Source organism: Centruroides vittatus, unplaced genomic scaffold (genome assembly GCF_030686945.1).
Source record: "Centruroides vittatus isolate TY-2023 unplaced genomic scaffold, ASM3068694v2 contig_391, whole genome shotgun sequence".
Classification (NCBI taxonomy): Eukaryota; Metazoa; Arthropoda; class Arachnida; order Scorpiones; family Buthidae; genus Centruroides; species Centruroides vittatus.
In genome coordinates, this window is record NW_027122207.1 from 1,030,361 (window position 1) to 1,044,703 (window position 14,343).

Genomic DNA, 14,343 nt, shown 5'->3' on the forward strand with positions numbered 1-14,343 from the left:
TTCAATCTACGAGAGTAGATATTATCACAATTCCGATATTTTCTGTGTCCTTAAATTTAGATTAATTTTACTTCCACTTAGTAAATTAATAAATTGTATCGTATAGCTTAATGAAAAGATGTTGCCCCTATATTTGTTGATACTAATACAGTTACTAATAAATCTTATATTTTAGAAATAAAAAACAATGTGCACTTCTAATCCGCAAGCTGGAAAGATACCAACTGATTGCTTTCTTATTTCGTGGCATTTTTCTTCGTAATACGTTTTCCGTAGACAGTGAAAATTACATTCGTTATAATGTAATCCTCTACTATCATCATCCCGGATAATAATACAACATCACTTGGAAATAAGAATTTGATTCTCGTTTCAATCTCTGTAAGAATTCAATCTTCCAAGAATTAAATCCTGTCAAATTTTAAATCAGAATGATACTGACACAGTTTTTAAATGAGAAAATATCTAAACAGTATTCGTTTCTAAATGCTAAAACAATGTGTTCATCTAGTAATTCCGCTTGTCATCATGGTCACTTTTTGTCATTTATTGTCATAATTACGATATTAAATACTATCTTTTTTAAAATTAAAATAGTAAACTATTTTAATTTACTAGTAAATAAGGAAAACAATTTTAAATATTATTATTCATTTTGAAATTATTATCTATATAATTTAAATTGTTATTTTATTAATTTAATATATGGTCTCTGCCTAAATATTTTTCGTTCATAACGTATACATCATGTTTAATGGGGTTTATAAAATGGCATAAATAAGAGAATTACGTAAAACAAACGCTTAATTTTACTAAAAGTTACACTTTACAGTTGGGAATTTTGTAATATATAAGATATATAGATCTTAAACAGAAACTAATGTAAATCTTATGCACTAATATCTAGGTCCTTCTAAATAACGTTTGTATTTTTAGATATTCATGCAGTTATGAGCATGGTAATAATATGGCGCTTTCAAATATAAGTTATGTAGAAGAAAAATTAATGTGCTGTAAATTAAATAAATAAATATTTATTATATTATATTATATTATTATTATATGAAATATTTATTTCTTTAATGCGTAGTATATTAAGTTTTCTCTTTCTATATACATTTTGTGTATTTATTTGTTATATATAATTCCATTTAATTTACATAATATAATAATATCTCTAATAATTGAAATTATTTATTCATTATATATATAATGAATTTAAATAGCTCGATGTGTTTCAAGTTGTGCTAATCGAATCTGAAATGCATGTAAACACCTTAAAATGCCAGAAATATCGTATAATACTTTATATTATTAGCGTATTTATATTATAGCATTACATTTTATAGCATTTGTGTTATTTTTAAATAACCATATTTATTCAAGTATCTTAACGAATTTCACTGAAATTTGGTGTTCAAAGGTTTAGATATTTCCTGTTGATAAAATAACATACAATATACATTGAAACAAACGAAACAGCTTGATATAACTACTAAATAAAACAACATAGTAGAAAATATAATATAGCATATTGCCTCATTCAGTAATTTGGAAACTATTAAGGGTATTTGTTTAAATAATTCAGATGTGACATATTATTTCCCTTAGGCTCCACTTTCGATCCTTTAAAGATTTAAAGGATTCTGTATGGACTAGATTGCATTAATTTTCTGGAGACTACTGAATGTTCTCATCTAAAGCATAGGAAATCAATAAGGCTTATTATCAATCTGTTGACTATATCACCATTAAGGATATTCTGTTATCATTGACATTACAAAACAAGATCTTTTATAAGAGATAAGTATATAAATAATTAATTCTTCAACAATTATTAGCATGTAACGAAACATGTTTATACTGACATATGTGTTAGCAATAAGTAAAATAAAATAATACATACATTTCTATATTTACTATGCTTATAGATACATCAACCTATCTCAACGAGTAGTTATATTTATTACCGGTTCACCTAACATTTTTATTAATGAATAAATATTTTTTGGTAACAAAATAAAAGGTAACTTACTGGAGCTTGAAATATCGTGTTTATATAATTACGTTTGAAAGATGTTCATTGAAGGAGAAGAGGGAGAGAAAGACAGAGAATCTCGAATGTATCATAGAAATAATTAATAAAGGTAAGCATTTTGTAAGATATTTTAGTTTTTATACTATTTATATTTTGAATAAAAAGTAAATAAATTTATAGTTTAAAATATCTTAATTGTCTATGTACTCGTACAGGCTGTTAAAAGTTCTAGTATTAAATTCGTTGAAATTTTTATGAAATAAATTAAAAATAAAATTTAATTAAAATATTTCGTTCAATCCAACATTTAATGAATATTAAATCTAGTATCTATAGCTACAAAATATTTAATAAATATTAATTTTCTCGAAATTACTGAATGTTATTATCTAAAACATAGGAATTAATAAGACTCATTATCAATCAGTTGATTATTTCAGAAAAAATAAACATATTTTTTTTTCCTTTTCGCACAAATTATGAAGTATATTTCAATAGATACTACAAATCTAAACTTTGCAAGAAAATTGAGTTTATTTACTATGATGAAATAATCCATATCAAATAGCAACTATATGAATATTTTAGAAGTCCACTGAAGTCCACTTTCTATTCATGTTTTACTCTTAAAAAATAATTTGTGTTTAAATAATCATCAGTCACAATCACAACGTGTCTCTGATAATAATTAATAATAAAAACACAACTTCCAGTAGCAAAATCTTCACATGCACGGATGGACTGGCATGACAGTTCTTGTTCACACAGGCAACGTTTACTGGCTCCGGTGTGCAATTCATCAGTTATTGCTGCAGTGGCATGCAATGATGCCACTGCAGCAATACTACACGATTACGCGCCAGCAAATGTATGTTTAATATGCTCGGTGTAACCTGTTAAAGTATTCTGAAGTTAGTGTCCGAGCGGACACTAGCACAGGTGTCAATCTGTCCTGTCTTCTGTAATTGTGTTCGCCCTGGAAAAGTAGACTGTTTTAAGTTAGTAGGCTTATATATCGTGAAATCAAACGTAGTAATGGACTTGAAGAAACGTGACAGAATAGTGGCATATTTAGCAGATGGAACGTAGCCTATACATTTCGTGCCACCGATAACGAAAAGAATAATCGGGTGCCAAGCATTGGTAACGGTCATCTTAATTAAAAAGTAACAGAATATTATATCACATTCGCGATAGTACGAATTGAAAATTATTACTTTAGTAAAATACAATATATGGTTATAAAACTGTTCGGCTATTATACTGTATATAAATAATGCTGGCGATTTAAAGTTAACTTAAATTATACTAATTAAGTATAATATAAGTTAACATTTTGTAAACGATATTTCATTAGTAAAGTACAGTAAAGGTATTTTTTAAATCTAAACAGTAAATAGGATGAAAAGTTAATATTTTATGATAAAATATTTACAGTACATAATATTGCTGTTCCAGAAGAACACTGAAGTAAATTAGGGATTAATAATTTTTGGTAAATTCAAGCAAAGAAAATTTTTCATAATTAAGGAATTTAGCATGTTTTGGAAACAATGTTAAATTATTATTGTATTTTAAATATTATGTTGTTCTTATTTGTATGACATCTCTCAATATTATAAACCTATGTCCCAGTGAGGACATTTTATGTAGGAATGCTTTTTTAATTCACTTAATATAATTTTTTTTAGAAAAGGTTAATTATATGTGGTATACACTTGATTCACATTTCAATTATACGAGCGGTTATAAGGTAGTTTTTCTTTTTCGCTAGACTTAGTATACCATCAATAAAAAGGAGGACAAGCTTTAGAAAAACTTTTTATTTCTTCGAGTATGCATTTCGGACAAGTATGTACTGTACCTTTTCAACTCTCGTGTTACAACTATATAGGGAAAATTACATACAGGTTAGCATAATGTATAAAGTTAGTATAAATTTATTGTAATGTTACAAAATTGTAAAAGATCATTAGGAAACTTACATGGATTATGAGAAATGCAGGAGTTGTGACATTAGATAAAATATGGATGACGATTATTGATTAACAGGTATAAGCTAAAATAATGATTAAATCGGAAATGATTTACAAAAGGAAAAAACAAACAACATAGATGTAAAAAGTTTTGAACTTACTGCAAACATGACGGTATGGTACTGTACATAGTGTTGGAAAAACATCCCAGTATACCCGACACAGTGCTGAGTTAAGATTATAAAATTTGGGAAAACCGTGATCTTGGTTACGGTAAGAACAATAGAAAAAACCTTTTGGAACGACAAGTATGATGAAGTGAAGGTAGTGCACCGTTAAAATAAAAGGGACATAAAAAGATTGTTTTAATTTACAGTAGAGTTTTACACGATGGGATGGTCCACAAATTGTAAGTGGGAGAGTTAACAGGATGCATCAGAAAGGCATCATCTTGAGGTGGGGGTAGTGGGTGGGATGGTCTTAAGGGAAGGGAGGGTTGGGAAATGTAGAAGAGTAAAGGGGGAAGTGGAAGTGAGACGTATGAGCACCCTGCTGGGTACCGTTTGGAAACGATGCACAGAGTTAACGACAACTTGCCGTACTTTAACACATTATTTAACCACTACCGCCACCCTTTCTCGGCTTTTCTTGGTCAAGTATGGGTACCAAGTTTCATGTAACTTTTGACCGATATTATTATTCATCGCACTGTCTTTGTTTTTAAGTATCTCAAGATGTTCATACCATCTCTTTTTTGCGTATGTAATTCTTTTTTGACAATTTTTACAGTTTCCTTTATGATTTGGCAACCTTTGTTGTTACAATGAACAGCAACAGCTGAGTTACAATTATTATATTTAATCGCGGATGTGTGTTCTTTAAACCGGGTCTTCAGATTTCTACCAGATTCATCTATATAAGATTTGGGAATAGTGCAGTTGCAACTGAGTTTGTAAATTACGTTTTTTTGGTCCCATATATTATTATTATTATTATGTGGGTTTATCTTGTAATTCAAACAAGGAAATTTTTCTGGTGCTAAGATTATACCGTAATTGTGTGATATAGATTTGATTATTTCAAATAAATTTTGTTCGTATGGAATTTTAAAATATTTTTGAGTGGTGGTATTGTTTGACTCACATGACTCACATTTGTAAGAGGTCAGAACTTTAAATAACTTTCATACTGTAACAACGAATATTTAAGGAAGAACATTTTAAATTTGATCATAATGATAAATGTAGAATTTAGAAATAATGTTGTTATTTCTAATTCTATATCATAGAACTCTAATACTGTATTCATATTTAGTACTAACGATTAAGACTAAAACAATGTGAATTATATTAGATATAAATTTGTAAAATTAGGATGAAAATTTTATTTAAAAATATTTTAACTGCAAAGAATTTGTAAAACAGAAAATTTTACAAAATACTTCAATATATATATATAGGCCTACATACTTCTTTATTTGAGAAATTATAACAATTGAATGACGATTTAGATATAGCGCGTAATTAAATGTCACAAGTTATATAAGTTTACCTTAAAGTAATGAAGTAGCAAATCGTTAATCTGGAAAATTAGAGACCAAATCTGTTTCGGATTAACAACATTACATGTAAGTTATTTAGATAACTTAATTTTAAAAGAACACAATGATAGCACGACCTTTAAGCACATAATATATTGTATGTAATATAGATAGTAATGTATAGTAAGAAATAAATGATGATAAACTTCATATAATGCTTAAAAAATGTCCTTGTTTAATGTAATATTTTTTTTTTACAAATCAATTTGAAAAGGTATCATTAATCGTCGATAAATTATGGTCGTCAATTTTGCGTCAATGGAAGACAAAGCTGGGTTTACCTTAAAACAGAAAAAAATAACACGTTAAAATGTAACTTATCAAAGTTGAACTAAGTTGAACAAATTGTTCTTCGAATCAATCGTTCAATTCTTTAATGAAATGGATCATAAAAATTTTTTTAGAATAATTCCAGATAAATGATCTTCTTCTATCTAGATTATAGAATGTTGAGACCAAATTTAATAAAAATAAAATCAATTTTTTATGGCAATTTTGATTAGATAAAAATAAATACTAAAACATTACTACATTAGTTGTTTTAATATTAATTATTCCAAAAATAATTTTATTGAATAATTAATATTCTTATTTACTAGTTGATCAATAACATATTTGCAGAACTTCCACTTTAGTAGGTTTGAAATATATAAAAATAAAATATTTATTTATTTGTTATCAAGTCTATTTATTCTTCAGTTAAATAGTAAAATATGTGATACATTGCCTACATTTACGTCTTCCTGAATTTTTTACTATCGATATGCTTCATCGATTTACTGATATGCAATGTACTGTGTATGATAGTAGCATATAAAAGATGCATTATAATACAATTACGTGTGCTATTATTATGTAGTTCAATAATAAATTTTACATTAATTTTTATGCCTAAATTTTATTGATTTAGTTCTGTAAAAATGATCATTTTGATAACTTATTTTTAACTTAATATTTAACTTGAGTTTTTCTAAAATCCGTGCAAAAATTGTCTGGAAAAAGACATTAAAAATTATAAAAGTAGCTTAATTTAAATTTAGGATTATGTAATGCTTGTCATTTTTAATTTATTGCACGGAATAGTTTTCTAACAAGAGATCATTTTTCACATCTCCACTGATCCATTGCAAATAAAGTTAACTTTTGTAAGCTTTCTTGTACTAATTATATATTTTGTTAAAAGGTTTCGTTACCAAAATATTAATCTCATTCAATTCTGTCATGATACTGTAATCCGGGTTTTGATTTCAGGTATTGTATTACTTTTGATATTCTATTCCATTAACAGTCCTATTTATTAAATATAATAATTAAACTTGTAAAAATTAATTACAACTCGTTGTTTATTTTAAGTATTTAACATTTTTTTAAAACAAATTTTATTTTTATTCAGAAATGTATTGGGAATTAAAGGAAATATTAAATCAATATAAGTCCAGTAGCAAATAATCCAAAATTCAAGCTGAAATAAAAAGCTTTTTAACATTGAAAATAAATACTGTTAACCTAAGATTCGTTATTTAATATTTTTTCTCTTATCTTTACCAACTATCAAACTTAATTTGAGTCTACATTATATTTACATATTTAATAAATAATAAATATATTAACAAATACAAAATGTTAATCAAGTTCTGCACGTCAAATGATAGTGAAAAAAAATGAAAAGTTCATTATCTCGCAATGTAAGAATACATCACTAAAGGCAAGAGCGGATCTAGGTTTTCCGGAGCCTAGGGCTTATTGAATTCCAATGGGGCCCTGTTTACAATAAAACAAACAATATGATAAATTATCATTAATATTATATTATTAATATTAACTATTTTTTACTATACGATAAGTGCTCATTGTTAATGAAAAAGTATTAAAAATTTATAATAATAATTCAATTTTTGTGGGCCTTTGACATGGGTGCCTTATGTAGTTCCATCCCTGACTAAAGGACATTTTTATCACAAATGTTACAAATCAGAAAATGACAAATTCGTTACAATTTACTAATAAACAACATTTGTGATTAAATTCTTCTTTAACGATGTATCCTTGTGCTGTATTCCATATATTTTCTGCGTTGCTTGAACAAGTCTCATCCGCCTATGTATGTTATAATGAAGTTTTTTTTTTCACTATCATTCCACCTGCATCAATTTCATCAATTTGATTATTATTGCACACCGGCTTTTAAGGTGGGACGATTTTTTTGCAGCAATTCATGTATATATATTAATACAGTCAAACCTCTGAACGTCGGTCACTGACGGAGAGCCTACATAAAAATGGTCATTGTTTGGAGGTTGTTATTTTATACGCATTTGTTAAAAAAAGGTGATAATTATTGGTGGTTCCATTGTGTATACCCTATAGGCTATAGATTTAGCGTAATAAATACTTCTAAGAAAGGTCTTTAAGAATTTATTGAAAAACATCAGAAAAATGTTTCTTTTACTGAAATTATATGTGCATAATTTTTATTGAAGATCACGCAGCAGTAATGCATTGTAACACTGAATTAGGCAAAAGAAACTTTTTAAACATTAGCTTCTTTTATTAAAATAAATCCTTTGAATTTCTTAAGAGTTTATCTATAATCTATATTACGTTATATGTCTGAAAATTTACCAATATAAATTTGTAATCATTTTAAATTATTAAGCTTAAATTTCCAAATAGCAGATCTATACATTTCCACTCTCATCCGTTGTCTGTCTGTCCTTCATTAATCTTAAGAACAGAGTTAGATAAATGACCAGCATGATTCGATTGTTATCAACAGAAGTATGATGTACAGGGGCAAGAAACACTAAAATCCAGACCAAATATGGAAACTTAGGGGCCGGAAACCTTGATTAACTATATACGAACTTCTGGTCAGGACCGGAAGGCACATTATTGTTTTTTAAATTAAAACTCGATTAAAAATTGTAGCTGGCATTGTGACGATATCACAATAAATAATTGCCCATTTGCTTTAAATTGTATCCACGTTCTTTATCTTGTGTCAGTCTGTAAATTTAAAATAATTTGACTAATTTAGTAAGTATATCATGGACACTATCTTAATAAAACAAATCGGAACATGAACTTTAAATTTTGTTTTTGTAATTGTCAATTTTTGCAAGACATCTACAGAATCAAATATTCATATTTGTATTTTATTATCAATGAAGAACTGAGGGGTGTACTATAGATTACTCCATATGGAATTTCGTGTGTTTGGGTATATATCTGAACTCAGGGGACAGAGACGAGTTCAACGATACTCTACTTTTGGACCGGAGACGAAAAATAAAAAAGTTATCATACTTTTTTCTGGCGATCGCGCGATGACAGGGAGTCGCGTCGCTCTCCGCTAAGTCGGCCTCGCTATCGCGATCGCTTGCCGTTAAAATTGCCTTTAGTAGACGTTTCCCCCCTTTTTTTACTTTGTTCAAGAACTACCGTGAATCGATCACTAGTTTAGCACATGGCGGCGTGTGGTGGCGCCCGTACGAGAGGTCAGTCGGGCCGCCATGTTCGCTGCCATAAGTAACATTTACCGAAATGGCGATCGCGCGATGATCGGAAGTCGCGTCGCTCTCTCCGCTCTCGTATCGCGTGTTTAACCCTACTGGAGATGACCGTAGTCCGACGTCATGGTTTGCAGACTTTACCGCAAGATGGCAATACTAGCAACTATGGTGCCGTCTTCATGAGAGCATTAAAAAAGTATGGTAAGTGAAAAAGTATGATAACTTTTTTATTTTTCGTCTCCGGTCCAAAAATAGGGTACCGTTGAACTCATCTCGGTCCCCTGAGTGCAAATATATAATCAAAATCCTGAAATTCCATAGGGAGTAATCTATAGTACACCCGAACTGAGTATTATAATTCGTAATTTATTAATTACATTTTAAAATAATTTTTAATTTAATTATTTTGTTCATGTTATAATTTATTTATGCATATAACATTTAATATAATAATTTACAGATGCAATTGAACAACAAAAATAAATAATTCTTTATAAAGTGTTTTAATTCTTGAAATAACATCTATGAAAATAGAGATAAAGAAATTATAACGTTTATAAAATTTAAGTCACACATCGGCAATAATTAAAATGTCTAAGAAAAGACTTTTTTAAATATAAATACAGTAAAACCTCGGTTTAACGGACTAATTCGGGCGAATAAAGCCGAAATCGAAATAAATAAAATACACTTTAACTGTATTTAACTAAACAAATAAATAATACTCTTAAGAGAGGCGACTCTTAGAGTTGAAAAAAGACTGTTAATTTAATTACGTATATAAAGAGCATTTTAAAGTTAACAGGATATTAATTTTTACATAAGACATATGGACCGGAAATTTTGACCGTTAAATCGAGGTTTTACTGTAATAGGAACTAATCGCAATAAATCATTTACTTATGATTCATTCGTTACTGATATGAAGTACCGTATTTCACTACCAGTTATTACGTCATCAATTTTTCGAAATTTTTGAAGTCCGATTAACATAAGTTCCTTTGTATACAAACAATCCAAAGTTGATCAGTTTGGTTAATTGAATCTATGTTTTCTCTTATTTCTATCCGAATAACGTAAACCGTGCTTAGTGATACGACAATTAAATTCAGCTTTAAAACCGTTACACACAACTCTATATTTATCATTTTATCATTTTAGTATAAGAAGTTCAAAGTACCGTTTGATAACAAAATTAAATTTTAGTTTATCATATAATGCCAATATCACAAAATCTGTTCTATGTGTTCATTCCACGGCCCTCGCACTCGGGGATTTTGAGAGTTTAACCCTCCTATTCGAGAAGGATTAAACAATTACAATTAAACTTTATATTGTACTTTACAATACACGATATATTTATTTTTTACCGATTCAGTTCTTTCTTAGTCTATTAACTTATATTTATATTATAAAAATAAATAAACCACGTTATGGAAAAATAATGCCTTTTTATTTTAATTTCATCATCTTAAAAATCCTGATTCATTCCATATTATGAATTCGTTCTATTTCTGTACAAGTCTGAAGAATTATTTTAAAAATGAAATCTCGAATTATAAGATCTTTTAATTTTATATTTCACCACTTCATTTCTTCGCGTTCACAAATGATTTTATAAATCAGTTATATATATTTTAACCATCATAACCACGAAAAATTATCTTTTATATTTTAAAAAATCATTTCCATATCTTCATTTCAAATACTTTCTTAAATTGATCAAATTTTTAAAGTTCGGTTATTAAAATCAATTTAACTTTTTTCTGTTTTATTTCAGTAATTTAGATGCTGTACATGATTACCCATGTTAAGAAAGCAGTCCTAAATGCTGGCTTAATTATCTGTTATCAAGAGACTGCCACTAATGTATATGGTAGATTAATTAATTTCTACAATTAACTTGTCTATTCATCAAAATGTCATTTAGCATTCAGTTGAAAAACATTAAATTGATTTTCAGTTTCTTTTCTTATAATAGTTTTTATTAAATTTATTCGAAAACAAAATTTAATAAAAACTGTAATAAGAAAAGAGACTGAAAAAATTATTATATTTTTTAAATTTTATTTGTAAGATTTTATTTCTGCATCGTTTCAGTCATTATATTTTTGGATCTCAATTTATTTTTTAATTTCGTTTATTTTAAGTATGTAAGTTAGCATTCATCTAATAGTAAAAATGATGGAAATGATCATATTGGAAACTTATTTAACATAGAATAAAGTTGGCAATAAGAATATAATACTGCTGTAGTCTCTTTATGTTTTAATGCTCCCCTATAAGATCTACGTAGTAATTGAACGTACTAATTAAAATTAGCTTGTTGTTTAACTTTTATGGCTACTTTAAAAGCAACGAAATTACTCAAGAATGAAATGACTGTAATTGTAACTTTAGATCAACTTCTCTGTATCATTTTATGCCAAGTATCAGACAAAAATATATAACAATATTGAAATTAATTTAAAAAAAATGAAAATGATAAATTTTTACTTTTTAAAATTATATATTTTTTTATTTTATAAAAAATCAGTAATTATAAATTTGTTGTTATTAAATACTTGTTAAATCTATGGCATCTTTCTTCATTTATTTCACCACCAATTCTCATTTATAAACAAAAATTCTGTATAATTAAAAATTAAAATAGCTATTTTTGTAAAATTATCTTCATTTTTTTCCCCTTTAAGTGATACATTCTCAATTAAGTACTATAATAAATAACAAAGTCAACAAAATCGAGAATTAGAATTTATTTATTTGTAAAATATAATTTAATTTTACAATTTAAATATATTTAATGCTTAAATTTAAATTGAACTATAAAAAATATCACTTCAAGCAAGCTACATAACTTACTTTATGAGTAATTATATAAGCTAATTTGTAATTATTTAACGTTTTATCCTTACTATGTAAAGAGGTAGACAAATGTATAACTTATAAAAACTATTTTTAATATAAATGTCGCTATAAATAAGCCATAGTTTTAATTGATTCTAAGTCTATAAACTATTACTTTGAGATGTCTGAAAGTGAAAAAGACCTCCTTACTTTTAGTATCAAATATTTAGTTTGAATACTGCCCACTTAAATTCGCGTACATTTGCTTTAAAAAATTAGTAGTAATAATAAATTAATTTAAAAATTATGTCTACTTTCAAATTTTATTCTGTACATAAATGCGTTATAAATTAGTAAACTGTACAAGTATTTAGAATAATTAAAGAAAACATTAATCCATTACAGGATTATTTAATGGTCTCATACAAAGAAGTCATCTGAATGTAATGTGGACAACAAATAAAACAATCCTAAAATGAAAAGTCTGTCAATTGTTTTTAAATAGATTACGGATGATTATAGATTAAATAGATTATGGATATTTTTTTCTTTTTTAAGATTATATAATAGTTTTCGTTGTTATTTTGTTATTGAGAATCTAGTAAAGCATCCAAAAGACATTTAAGATTATTGAATTCAAGTAATCCTAAAGATCCATATATTGAACATAATAACTTAAGCATAAAAACATATACATTTTGTTTATATATATATAAACAAAAATTTTCTTAATGTTACTAAACTTTTTATACAAAATAAATATTTTAAATGAGATATATGAATTTTATATCAAAATATTTATAAATAAATTGTTTATAAATATAGGCTGTAATGTATAATAGGACATAAAGGTTTGAATTTCATATATAGCATATAATAAAAACATAAAACAAATTTTTAAAAAATAATAAACTGACAAGGTAAAATTATTAATAGGTCTACAACCACACATCTTTGTTACTTTGAAAAGATAATAAAAATACCTTAAAGATAAGAAAAGATGGCATGCCTTTTGTTTCTATATTGACAAATTAATAATTAAAACAATGCATTACTTTAATTGGATATTTATTCTATGGAGTTAAAATCTAATAGGCCTTATTAAATAAACAAAGTTGAATGATAATGTTTAAGCTTTAAATTATTCCTTAACAAAAGATGAATGTTTTTTTAAATGGAATGATTTTGAGTTTAGACAAATATTTACAGGGAGAGAACTAAAACATCAAAATTGTGATCTATGCTATTTATTACTTCATTAATTTTTCTATTTTAAGATCTTTTGGGCATTTCATAATCTAATAAAATATATTGTCTTTGACGACTTATCACCCTTCAATAAAAAAACTGAAGAATTATTATACTTCAATTAAATTAAGATAAAAAAACAATTTTATTTAATATGGACAATTCCGAATATATTGAATAACTGACGGAATGTATAGAAAATTTTATGGTATTTTCTCCAATCATTAATTAATAAAATGAATTTTCTGGTATAAAAAGACCAGTGTGATCTCTGTATCTACACATTACAGTATATTATTTTGTATTATGACAGCATTTTTATTAATATAAAACTAAATGTTTGAATTAAACATAATATAAAATATTTCTACATTAGATTTGTATATTTTAAGAAAATCATTATTACTTTACTTAACTGATCAACAGGCACAAACTGTATAAACTAAAGATTTATTAGGCCAACATATTGCTCATAATTCATACTATTTTAATTTTTTTTACAATAAAAATAGAAAAAAAAAATTAAAATTTATTAATAAACCTATTCTATGTTAAAATTTTATATAATCACAGAAATAACTTGGATTTATTATCATTATAACAACACTTTAATGATTAAATATCTTTAATTTTTACAAATTTTACTTATATTGACCCAAATAACAGAGAAATTTTATATTGTAAATTTATGAATTTTTCAACAGGAATTTGTTTACGTTTTATTGAATTGGTTTGAAAGAAAAGTAAGCTTAAGAAAACTTTGTACTGAAGTCAAATAAATATCTATTAAAACTTAATATTTTACATTATATTAAATTTTAAGAATTTCTACAAAACCATTTGATATTTTTTATTGTCAATTTCTTGTAGAATTGAAGAAGTGATTGATTAAAGATCAGACATTTGAAAACAAGAATGTTGCCCTTTTAAAACATTTGTTTGAATAAGTTTTGTAATTTTTATTCTGAAATTTATAAATTCAAAATCTTTCTCATTAATGTAAATGGATCAACTAAGCTTGATGGGTTATCCAGAAAAGCAGGTTTATAAAGATGAAAGGGAATAATCTATAATGAGTAATGGGGAAGAAATAAATGTTATATTGGACATTTTCGATTGCTT